This window comes from Fukomys damarensis, unplaced genomic scaffold, assembly GCF_012274545.1.
Source record: "Fukomys damarensis isolate Sample0158 unplaced genomic scaffold, DMR_v1.0_HiC HiC_scaffold_21, whole genome shotgun sequence".
Lineage (NCBI taxonomy): Eukaryota > Metazoa > Chordata > Mammalia > Rodentia > Bathyergidae > Fukomys > Fukomys damarensis.
Genome location: NW_022900933.1, coordinates 1004828 through 1015985, shown reverse-complemented (window position 1 = coordinate 1015985; position 11158 = coordinate 1004828). Strand labels below are relative to the sequence as shown.

Below are 11158 nucleotides of genomic sequence, written 5' to 3'. Positions count from 1 at the left end.
TCTTAAAATCTCTCAGATTCTAACTATCAATCTCTGCACAAGCCCAGTTTAGCTCTTTCCCCAGGACTGGAGCAGGAATTGTTACTCTTTGACCCAGTACTGCTAGATGAATTGCCGGTTCGTCTTCAGACCCAGGATGCACAGAGATGTGCTCTAAACACGGACCTCTCACAGCGGGTGGGGCGGCACACTAGCTCACCCTGAGAGCCCTGGGCAGCGGCGGGGGACAGACTCCTGGCCTCAGTCCCCTGCACATGTCTTCAGGGCACACGGGCAATGAGAGCCACGGTAAGGAAAACACCTGTGCTTTCCCAGACCTCCTTGCGCCTCTGCTAGGTTAAGCTCTGGACAGCCAGACGGTTCATGAAGACTTCTAGCGCGTCTCCACTCTGGCTGGACACCCGGATCATCTGAGGAACTGTACAAAATCTCTATCAGCTTCTCCCGGCATGGAGCCCAAATCTCTGTGTGCTTATTTTCGAAAATGGTAAGGCACAGTGGAAGCATAGCAACAGGTAAGGAGCCTTGCTGGGGGTATTGGCTCTGTTTTCATCATCACTAGGGGATTTCACACCTTTTGATTTGTTTTCTTTTTTATCCAGTTTATGGGTACTTTTTAGGTATACAGTACAGTTACCTTCATCACTGGCATCTTGTACCCTTATGTGACAGATCTTGGTTCTTGTTTTTTCCCCATTCCCCTGCCCTCCCTTCACCCCCTCCACCCTCCCCTATTGACAAAGATGACACCGTTTGATTTTAATGACGTTGGGACCCGTCCAACGTCAGAAGGCAGTTTTGTTTTAAGAAACTGAGTTCAGATTAGTGTTCTGTTTTCCTGTGGGGTCCAGGGAAGGCGTCACTAGGCACAATTACAAAACAAGCTTTCCCAAGCTCTTGAGGTCCTCCCCTGGGGTTTCTGTTCGCCCCCACCCACCAGTGCGTGGAGATGGCCACAGGAGGGACAGCTCCTCAAGCAGGCACCCTGAGAGGGTCCCCTTGGGAAAGTGCAATGGTGAGTGCTTCCCTCTTCCTCTCCTCCACTTCCAATCCAGCTTTTTCATTTCCTGTCAGCCTTAGGAGCCAACCTGCTGCCATGGGATGGAGTTTGTCCCCCTCTACTCCGACCATGCAAATTTATATGTTAAGGCCTTGACCTCATCTCAGAAGGAGACTGGAGTCAGGGTTTTTGTAGAGGTGGGCCCTGATCCAACAGGGTGGGTACCCTCATAAGAGGAGATCTGCACCCAAGGAGACACCAAGGATGCAGGCACAGCACAATGTGGTGTGGGGACCCAGCAAGCCAGACAGAGACCACAGGCCCAGCGCTGACACCATGATCTTGGCCTTCTAGTCTCCAGAACTGTGAGAAAACACAATACTGCTAACTAAGCCACTCAGTGTATGGAGTTTTGTTACAGCAGCTCTAGCTACCTAAACAACTGCCAGAGTGTTAAGTTGTGATGAATCAGGAGTTCATTATTTGTCCTTATCATCTACTAAAACAGAAAAATAAAATAGAGCCTTGAGAAGCTTGACGGGGATGCCTGCAGGTGCCTGTACTTTTAGGGGCTTATTCCAGTGACTCCCCACTTGACCCAGCCCACGCTGCCCTGCTCGGTGCCCTGGGATGCTGGGCCTATAAGCCGAACCCCTGGGCTCTCTTGCTGTCCAGCTTCCAGAGGTGAGTTTGTCTGACAGGAAGCACTAGTGGGAGGTCGGAGGTCAGGGAGAAATTGGACTTGGTTTCAAGCCCTCTCCACAGCTGGCTAACTTGTCCGAATCCAGGAGCCTCCCCGGCTGCAGCTTTCTCAGGTCCTGTTATCTCCTGACCCTCCCTGCCCCTCCACATGTACAGGTGACCTTGGCTCCCTGCTGCTCCTGGTCGCCTCTCGTCAATTACCTGCCTCTTCCCACAACCTCCTACTTACACTTTTCTCAGGGAGTGGCTGGGAAGGTCAAATAGGATAAAATACAGTGCCTGGAAAAATCAGGATTGCAGAAATAGCTGTTACAGTTGCTTTCATGTCATAAGACACTCAGAAACGTGCCTCTCAAATCCAAAGAAATGACTGTCTCGTGAGAAAGTTTCAGGTACCACAGCAATTCCAAATGTCCTGGCAAGTCCTCTATAGTAGGCAGGATTATTTAAAAATATATTGAAAAGTTTTATTTGACATATAGTAGTTGTAAATCTTTACAGGGTACAGTGTTACATCTCAATCCATGTCAGCAATGTGGAATATCTTCAATGATCACATGATCCTGTGTGTCTGTTGTAAAATATTCAAAATCCTGTTTTGTAGGTATTTCCTTGGTAACTTGAAATATCCAATTTGCTGTCAACTGTAGTTACTGACAACATTTACATTGTATTGGCATTATGTGTAATCTAGAGATGATGTAAAGTATAAGGGAGAACATGCACTGCCTGTATGAAAGCACTACTCCAGTTTGTATAAAGGACCTGAGCATTCTTAGGTTTTGGATCCTCGAGGAGTCTTGGAACAAATCCTGAAGAGACAGCAGAGGATGACCAGATATAGACACAGATGTATAGATATCAGATATAGGTATAGATGATATACCTTTACCCCATTAGCTTATATAAGACACTAATATAGCCAAATTTTGGAGCAATCTTACAGTTTTCATTAAGGTTTTTGTTATCAGTTGACCTTTAGATAGGCGGGTTATCCAGGTGGACCTGACTTAATCACCCAAGCCAGTGATGGCGAACCTTAGAGCTTTCAGGGACACACACAGCTTGCTGTGACACTTGTGTTTGCCACAGGTTCATCACCGCCACCAACCTAAACCCTTCAAAAGTGGGACTTTTCTCTGCCTGGTCCCAGCAGAGGAAGGCAGGCAGCCATGCACAGGTGTCCTGGAAGAGAGGAAACCTAGCTGTGAACTGCCTGTGGAAACTGAACTGTGAGCACCTGTGTGCAGCTTCTGTTCACTGAGAGTCATTCACAGCCAAGAGCAGGAGGAAAATGGAGACCACAAAGACATGAATTCTTCCAGCAATCAGTGGGCTTGGACAGGAGCCCAAGCAGGCCCAGTCAATGATCAGCTCTCTGCCCCAGGCCCCGGCTGCAGGAAACACAAGGTCATAAATGCATGGTGTTTGGAGCCATTAAGTTTGTGGTAAACCCAGCCTCCGTGCCAGCAAGTTTGTCCTCTGATGCAAATGAAGATGCACTTTGGTCCCAACCCTGACACTGCCCTGCTCCCTTCCTCCCACGACGCACACCCACCGCAACATTTCCAGCTCCCACGTCTGTCTTGAGGGTCCCCCGTCTGGGAACCAGATTTCAGACCACATTAATTAACAACCTCACAGCCAGCTTTTCCTCGCTCTAGGAAACAGAACAGTCTGTGCAGCTGTTGGGCAAAGGGATAAACAAGTCAGGAGAACAACGCCAGGAGACAGGGCATGGCTTCGGACTGCAAGTGAAATTTTTCAGAGGCCCACTTAGTTTCACATGTGATCACGGAAGCCGTCGGGAAGGTCCAGCGCGAGATAGGACAGGAAGGCTTGGTGGGAGGTAAACACAGTGCACGTGTATCCTGCCAGCATCTCTAAGCTACTGTGTGTTCTTCTGCAGGGGCCAAGGAGCAAACCCTCAAATCTGAAGGAATAATCCAGTAGGACATTGCATAGAGGGAACCTTATGTAGTACAGGGGAAATAAGGCAATTTTAACTATGAGAGCAGAGATTAGCCCCAAGAATTCAGTTTACTGTTTAAGGAACTTTCAAGTCTTTATTTATAAGGGGTTATAAGTTCTAAGGAAATAATTTTATTCTGTTGGCACTTATAAGAAGTGTGGAAATGTATTCCTCTGGGAGATTTTCATTATTTGAGTAGATTTTTAAAAAATTTCTTTCCTGAATTCTCACTGTTTCTCAGTTATTCTGTGTGTAATGTGCAGAACCAAGCTTTGGAATCTGTGTTTTATGATGGTGCTAATTATCACCATTGGTCATTATAAGATAAGAAGCCACAAATACATAGGAATGGTAAAGATCTAAGCAGCTATTATAGCATGTGCACTTGGATGGGGATACAGCCTTGTAAAGATATCTTTATACTTCAGTAATTAAAGTGTGTCATATTAATTGCATGCCTCCTTCACAAAAGCTTGCCAAAGAAAAAGAAAAATCACCAAGAACTTTTCCTCTTGATAACAGATTAGAAATGATTGTATAATTACATTACCTGGATAATTAAATACAAATCTAGTAGCCTCAGAACTGTACAACATCGTGGTTTCCTTTTCTAATAGAATTAGCCTGCCTTTGGTCCTGAATTTTTGCTAGGCAATGGAGATCTAATTGCTTGGTGACATGACATTAACTCCTTGGGGACGTTTGCTCTGAGAATAGGCTTAGATGAAACATGATTCACAGAGTGACTTTCACTTTTCATTACTTGGTTCCAAATCACAGGAATTAAAGATGTGAGAGATCTATCAGGCTGTCTTCTCTGTTACTCGGGGTGAGAGAAGAGTGCTCATCAGACAGTGCCTGCCGGATTTGGGATTTGGGGAAGCCCAGTCTAGATACCAAAAAGCCACTCCTCAGATGTGTCCCGAAGTTGGGGTGAATCCTCTCCCCAGCCGCTGAAAGACAATTATTATTATGGCCTCTCTGGTTCTGCAGTGAGGATCCAGAGGCATATTGTTTGTGAAGGCCTGGGCATCAACACGGCTGTGTTCTGATAAATGATAATTATGTCATATTGGAAAGGACTTTAGGTAGAATGAAAACAGGAAGATCATCATGTCAGAGGTGCCTTAAAACAACTCTTTAGGAACTGAAGGACGTCATCTTTGGATTAGTGGAACTAAAGCCACATCTATAGGTCAGACTCCAAAAACTATATTCATAGTGTTTAAACTTTCTTATCTGTTGAACCAGCTCCAGCCCTCATTGCAAGTTTTCAATCCGGGCATGCCAGGAAACATCATCCACTGCTTCTGTCAGTGGGATGACCGGGAAGGCCAGCTGTAGGTGATCCAGGCTGGTGGGACTGGCGACTCAGCTCGTGCCTGCTGCGGGCGGACCACTGCGCACTCCTAGAGCAAAGACAGAAGAGCAAGGGGCAGCAACCCAAAGCACAAAGCCCACTTCGGTCGGTCCCTCCTTGGATCCTACTAATTTGTCACATGGTGAGTCTAAGCCCAGTGTCCACACACAGGCTGGTTCGTTCACGGTGGTAGCGCAAAGTTACATAACCAGGGATGTGAACACAGGGAGGAATGAAAATTTGGGGCCATAGCTGCTATTTACCACAGAGTCCAATGAGCAGCTTTGACATTTCCTTTTGTTTGATCTAGAGCATATCCCCTGTTTATGGTTAAACTGATTGGTAGGTAATTTTCCATCTGGAAATAGATTTAGAAAAAAATACGTAGTGTCTTCATTATCCTTGAGTTCTTCAGTCAGTTATTGAAATTTCCAGAAAGACTATGCTCGGCAGCAGTGGTATCTTTTCTATCTTTATTAACCAAAAGCACTATTTCTCAGGCTGTCCTGGCCTGCTCGGACTAGTATAACATCATCTGCTGGGCATGTATCTTGGCAGCTTGAACAACAGATGTTTTTCTGCCCCAGTCCTGGAGGCTAGAAGTTCAGGATCAAGGTGCAGGCCAGTTCAGGCCTCTGGTGCGGGATCTCTGCTTGGCTTGCAAATGGCCACCTGTTGGCTGTGTCCTCACAGGGCAGTGAGAGCGAGGGAGGAAACAAGTTTCCGGGTGCCTCTTCTTACACAGGCACAACACCCACAAAAAGGGCCCTCTCCCATGACTTTGTGCATCTAATTACTCCCCAACTGTATTTCCAAAAGCAGGCCTGAGGGTTTCAACCTTGGAGTCCTGGTAAGGGTTGGGTAATAACACAAGCGAGTCCTTAGCAATACCTGTTAGCCAGTACGGGGAAGTTCTGTGAGAATGGGGGATATGGGTTGTAACGCAGATGGTGTGAGGCGTTTGAGGATGTGAATGATACAGGAAGGAGAGAGGCTGGGTGTACTGCTGATGCTCGCATACTCCTGAAAGCTGGGCTTCAGGCTCCATACTGCCCCCTGCAGGACCAGACAGGCATCCAGAGGCCAGGGTGACCAAGATCTACATGCTGCACACCCCAGACACCCCAAGAAGGCCGCCACTGAGGCAGCAATGGTGGTCGTGCAGACAACAAGTGGTCTCCTTATTTTTCTATGTAGACTCCAAACATATTTTAATAATTGCATGAAAAAAACAACTACAGAGATGATTAGGATAAAGTTTGTTCATACATTTTCCTGGGAAAGAATAAAGGAAACCTTTTTATTTTATAACTTATGAATTTCTTGTTGCCTTCGAAGATTTTCCTTTGCTTTCCTGTGCAGAGATACCAGTCAGGAGATAGTTTCAGTTTTAAAACTGCAATGTTTGATATTTAAATTAAAAATTCAAGAACATACCTCTTCCATTAGCTTTTAGGTTTGACTTACAGTTTCTACTATGCTGTTCATCAGTCTAGCCAGTATGAATAACCGCTTTTAAAATGGGCCTTAAAAATTTTATATTTCATAGTATGGATCTTAGAATATTTTAAACTAAATTATTGATTGTATAATGCTTCTTAAAAGTCCTTTAGTTGTCTAACTGATTGACCATCTCAGGTGCTCAAATGATTCCTGTAAATCTAGTCAGTTAATTTATATATGGTGATCGTTAAGCTCTTTGAAAGTCCAGTGCTATTTATAACCTTAATTATGTTTCAGCTTAAAAATCACAAATCTAAGTCAATTGTTGAATCACACACTTTAATACTGTAATTATAAAACTGACCAAGCCTTCCATCAGAACGAATTTGCTTAAATATTATAAGGAGCTAAAATACCAAATATGCATATTTCTTTTTACTAAGAGAATTGAAAATTGCAAGTTTGAGTCTTCTAACATTTTTACATTTAATTTTGAGTCTTCCTAGAGTTGAAAGATTTGACTTCTCTCCAGCCAAGCTGAGGATTGAGATTCCTAAAGGAATAGCAGACCCAGGCAGGGCAGTAACTTGATTTTTGTCAGCAATCCTGAGACAGTATGCCACTCCTTGTTTATAATAATTGTATGTAAACATCCCCCATAGTGCATTATCTCTAATAGTCCATTGTCTTGGATTCAGATTATATATTTTTCCATAATTCTTCTATAACCCCGCAGTCTGAGCACCCCATCCTCACTCAGGAAAGTCACTATATTGAATGTCACACATTTTTGACTTTTCTGTCTACAAAGGTTTCTTTTTTCTCCCTAATTCCAAAGACCTTGAAATTCGTTAGGAATGTGCATGCTTTCCATGTACTTTTAATTTCTTATGCCTGTACAATTTTTTTTTTTTTTTTTTTTTTTTTGGTACCAGAGCTTGAACTTGGGTCCTTGTGTTTGCAAGGCAGCCACCAGAACCACTGAGCTAAATCCCCGGCCCTGCCTATACAACTTTTATAGAAATATATTCATATCCAATTCACTTGGGGAAATGTCTTTGGTTTCCTTTGACTGTGACAGACACAACTTTCAAGATCACTAACGACAAAGGGAAAAGAAAAAAATATGAGAAAATGAAAAAATAGAAATAAAATATTTGTAAATAGGGAAGGGAGGAGAGGGTGAAGGGAGGGCAGGGACAAGGGGAAAAATGAGAACCAAGACCTTTCATGTAAGGTAAAAGATCCCAATAATGAATGTAACTGTACTGTATACCTAAAATGTACCAATAAACTCAATGAGGAAAAAAAATGCTATCAGGGTTCTTCACTTCAAACCACTGATTGGGTTGTACAGAAATTACATTTTTGACTGCACAGAAGGACACCATATGATTTGAAGTTTGAAGAAGTATTCAAGTGCAAACGACAAATAATATTTCCTCAGTTTGACTTAAATCTTGTGTGTTGATCAAGATATGTGGATGTCTCACAAGCAAACTTTGAACATTTTGAGATATTAAGATTTGCTCTCATTGTGTCTGATCTCCTCACATACAGCAGTAAGGGGAAGCACCAGGTGATAAGGTTGAGAACACTCAGGCGAGGAGATGAAGACCAGTCATTTGATGGGGACCACACTCTTGCCGTGTGGTAAAGGGTGAGTATCTTCTCTCTTTAACTCAGATGCTTGGTCCTACAGGGAGAAAGTGTATTTTGGGGTGAGATACTGCTTAGCCTCTGCAAATTGTTTTTAACACACATATCATAATCAAAGGACATGTTCTCATTGACCATTGACTTCTTTCTACAAAGTTGTTGACTTTATGTTTCTTTTGGGGGGTAGAAGACAATCTTTAAAAAGGCAATATAATCATATTCTGGATCCTCTGGATGACAATGTACAATGGAATCCTGCCACTGATTTCAACACCAAAGTCTGCGGTTGTTGGTAGAGTTATCTGTGCCCAGGAAGCATTATCTCTATTTCAGGCTCATGGATAAACATCACAGGCAGACTCAGTACATAAAGTTTTACAGTTATATTGGATAAAAGAAACTTTTTTATTACAGAAAGGATCACCTTGATAACAGTTATTCAAAGAAGATAATGTTAAGAAGGGTTAGATATGTTAGAGTATTTTTTTTAGAGGCTTTCCCAAGTTGGGTTAGTTGAATTGGCATACCCGACTCCAAAGAATGTGAGAGGAACCATCAGCAGCATATTCTTTTTTATTTTTATTTTTTGGTACTGGGGAACAAACTCGGGACCTTACACTTGCAAGGCAGGCAGTGGAACCACTGAGCTAAAATCCCTGGCCCAGCACCATATTCTTGTTGTAAATGAACACCATTTTCTGTCATGTTAATGTGCTAATTTGAATATTATTGATTTTTCAATTTGTTTCTAATTAGTATATTTACTTTGGTTTCATAATTAGATAAGAACCACTACATAAGGAATTCATAACTAGTTTTATGTTCATGCATGTTTAAGTAATGTTATTATAAACATAATTGAAGTCAACATCTAGGGTGCAGTGGGAGTAGTCCCCTTTTTAATCATTTATTTTTCCCCCTTCTTTTAACAAGTGTTGATACAGCACTCTAGTTAGAGAAGCTAGAATGCACACCAGTGCTATTTTCATTTCTACCCCACCAAAAGTGAAATATCTTAAGAGTCATTTGAGTATAGCAGTTGATAAACACATGGATTATCTATATATGAGTATGTGAATATATATCTATATAATTGTATATATATATATTTTAATATATATATTCAAAAACTACAAAATACTTTGAACTCCTAGAAGTAAATTATGTTCACATGTATATCATAACAAAAAGTTATTATAACATTGCATCAGGGTGTTGACAATAAAGCACAATGTGCCCAATCCTGACTTGGTATGACTCTGAAGTGGGGGATGCTAATGGGATGGCTTAGATACAGCCCCCTAGGATATTCTGGTTCTTGTTTGCATACCCCTCTGCAGGATTTCCCTGCCAGTACCAGGCTGGTGTGTTCAGTCTGCCCTGTTGGAGGGACCCAGGAAGCACGCCCAGCTTCACTTCCTTGTGTTGGTAACCTGGGAGGTGCAGAAACACATGGGTCATTTGATCATTTAATGGGGGGGGGTGCCTGGTGCCCCGTCTTTAAAAACAAACAAGAAAAAACATTCTCCGTCAGATTCTCTTAACCTGAAGCTCTTACCCTGGGGAGGACTCTAGGAGCTGGGATTGGGGGTGGGAGAGAAGAGAAGAAGAAAAAGCTCTCTCTGTACAGAGCAAATTGGAAGTCACAGAGGAGAGCGCCTCAAGGCAGTTTGTAAATCCACTTCCTTTGTCATAACAAGAACAAGTCTTACCTTTGAAGTTTTTTTCTTCATGTTACAAGGGGAAGGTCTTTTGTTTAATCCATGTTAGCCCTTAATACCTGACCTGGATCAATCCTGTTGGTTAGATTACACAGCATTCGTGCTGATTTTAGACTGGCCTGGGGGTGGGGGAGTGGGACGAGTTCTGCTCGTGGGTGTGAGAATCCCAAGAATAATCAGCGTCTGTACCCAGACCACCTTTACTCTGGAAAGCAAAGTGTCCTTTTGTACTTGAGTGTATAAACGTAATGGCCATTGTTTAAGAGATTTTGGTGTGAGCTGCTAGAGTTGTATTTGAGCGGTCCTTTAACAACTGATTATAATTCACATATTCACAGTGTGTGGGGAGATTGTGATCCTCACTGTAGTCATAATGTCTTCAGTTAAAAATGAAGAACCACTTTCCCTCTTAGGCCCCGCACCAACTGTAGGTGCAAAAGTGAATTTTTCCAGCGGTGGAGGGCACTTAGCTTCTCTCTGTGACTCTTGGTGTCATCTCCCTTTCACAGGGATCTGATTATTGAACAAGAAAGAAGAAAACAAGCCTGTTTATCAAACAGAGCCCAGTTTCTCCCATCCCAGAAGAGCATTTGGCCACATTCCTTACAAGAATTCTCAAAGCAGGTGGCAAGCAAAGAAGAGAAACCCTCAGTGTAAACCTCAAAAGGGTCATTTGCTAATTCAGTATCTTTCTAGGCTGGTGACTATTAATGGATTCTTGACAATGCACATTGTTTCTCCAATCTTTTCGGGTTGGCTGAGTACTGAAAACCTTCCCAGAAAACAGAATGGCCGAGCAGGGAAGAGGAGGGATGGACCATTCGTAATTATCAGCGGCCCTCTTGTCCCGAATGAACTCAAGTCCTCAGGACTCCTCCTCACCAGCCTGGTGTGACTGAGAAAAAGCCAGTCACATAGCAGCGACTAGAAAATAGTACAATCAATGGAGGAAGTGCACATTTGATACTCGCATTAAAAAATGTGCCATCAGTCAAGGTATAAGACTGGTTGGGTGAGCATCTCTTCATTTTGGCTGGTTTTGTTTGCTCCAGTTGCTAACTGCACAGAGAGAAACCAGGTTTAAGCAGCTCTCCAGGTACAAGGCATTTCTCCGGGATTAGGGCTGCGTAAGGTCTCAAAATAGGTTTATGAGGACACAAATGAATTTTGAGTATGTGCTGGGTGTTTCTCCCCAAAGAAAGCAGAGTTATAATAATTTGTATTATCATTTATAGTTACAACAAGTAAAGCACATGGAACGTACTCTTTTTCTTAGTAGTCAGGCGAGAAAAGTCTACTTA

General features: G+C 42.9%; 1 long non-coding RNA gene across 3 annotated transcripts; it reads left to right on the top strand.

Annotated features, from left to right (window-relative positions):
- The first annotated feature begins 259 nt into the window (after positions 1 to 259).
- LOC117287142 lies at positions 260 to 11009 on the top strand. 3 transcript variants are annotated; one of them, XR_004518362.1, is made up of 5 exons: positions 260 to 515; positions 2795 to 3112; positions 4926 to 5176; positions 8038 to 8137; positions 10367 to 11009. It is a non-coding gene; the product is annotated as an uncharacterized LOC117287142 (long non-coding RNA). The 3 variants fall into 3 exon arrangements; XR_004518360.1 differs by having other exon boundaries at positions 2795 to 3551; XR_004518361.1 differs by lacking the exon at positions 2795 to 3112.
- Positions 11010 to 11158: the final 149 nt, after the last annotated feature.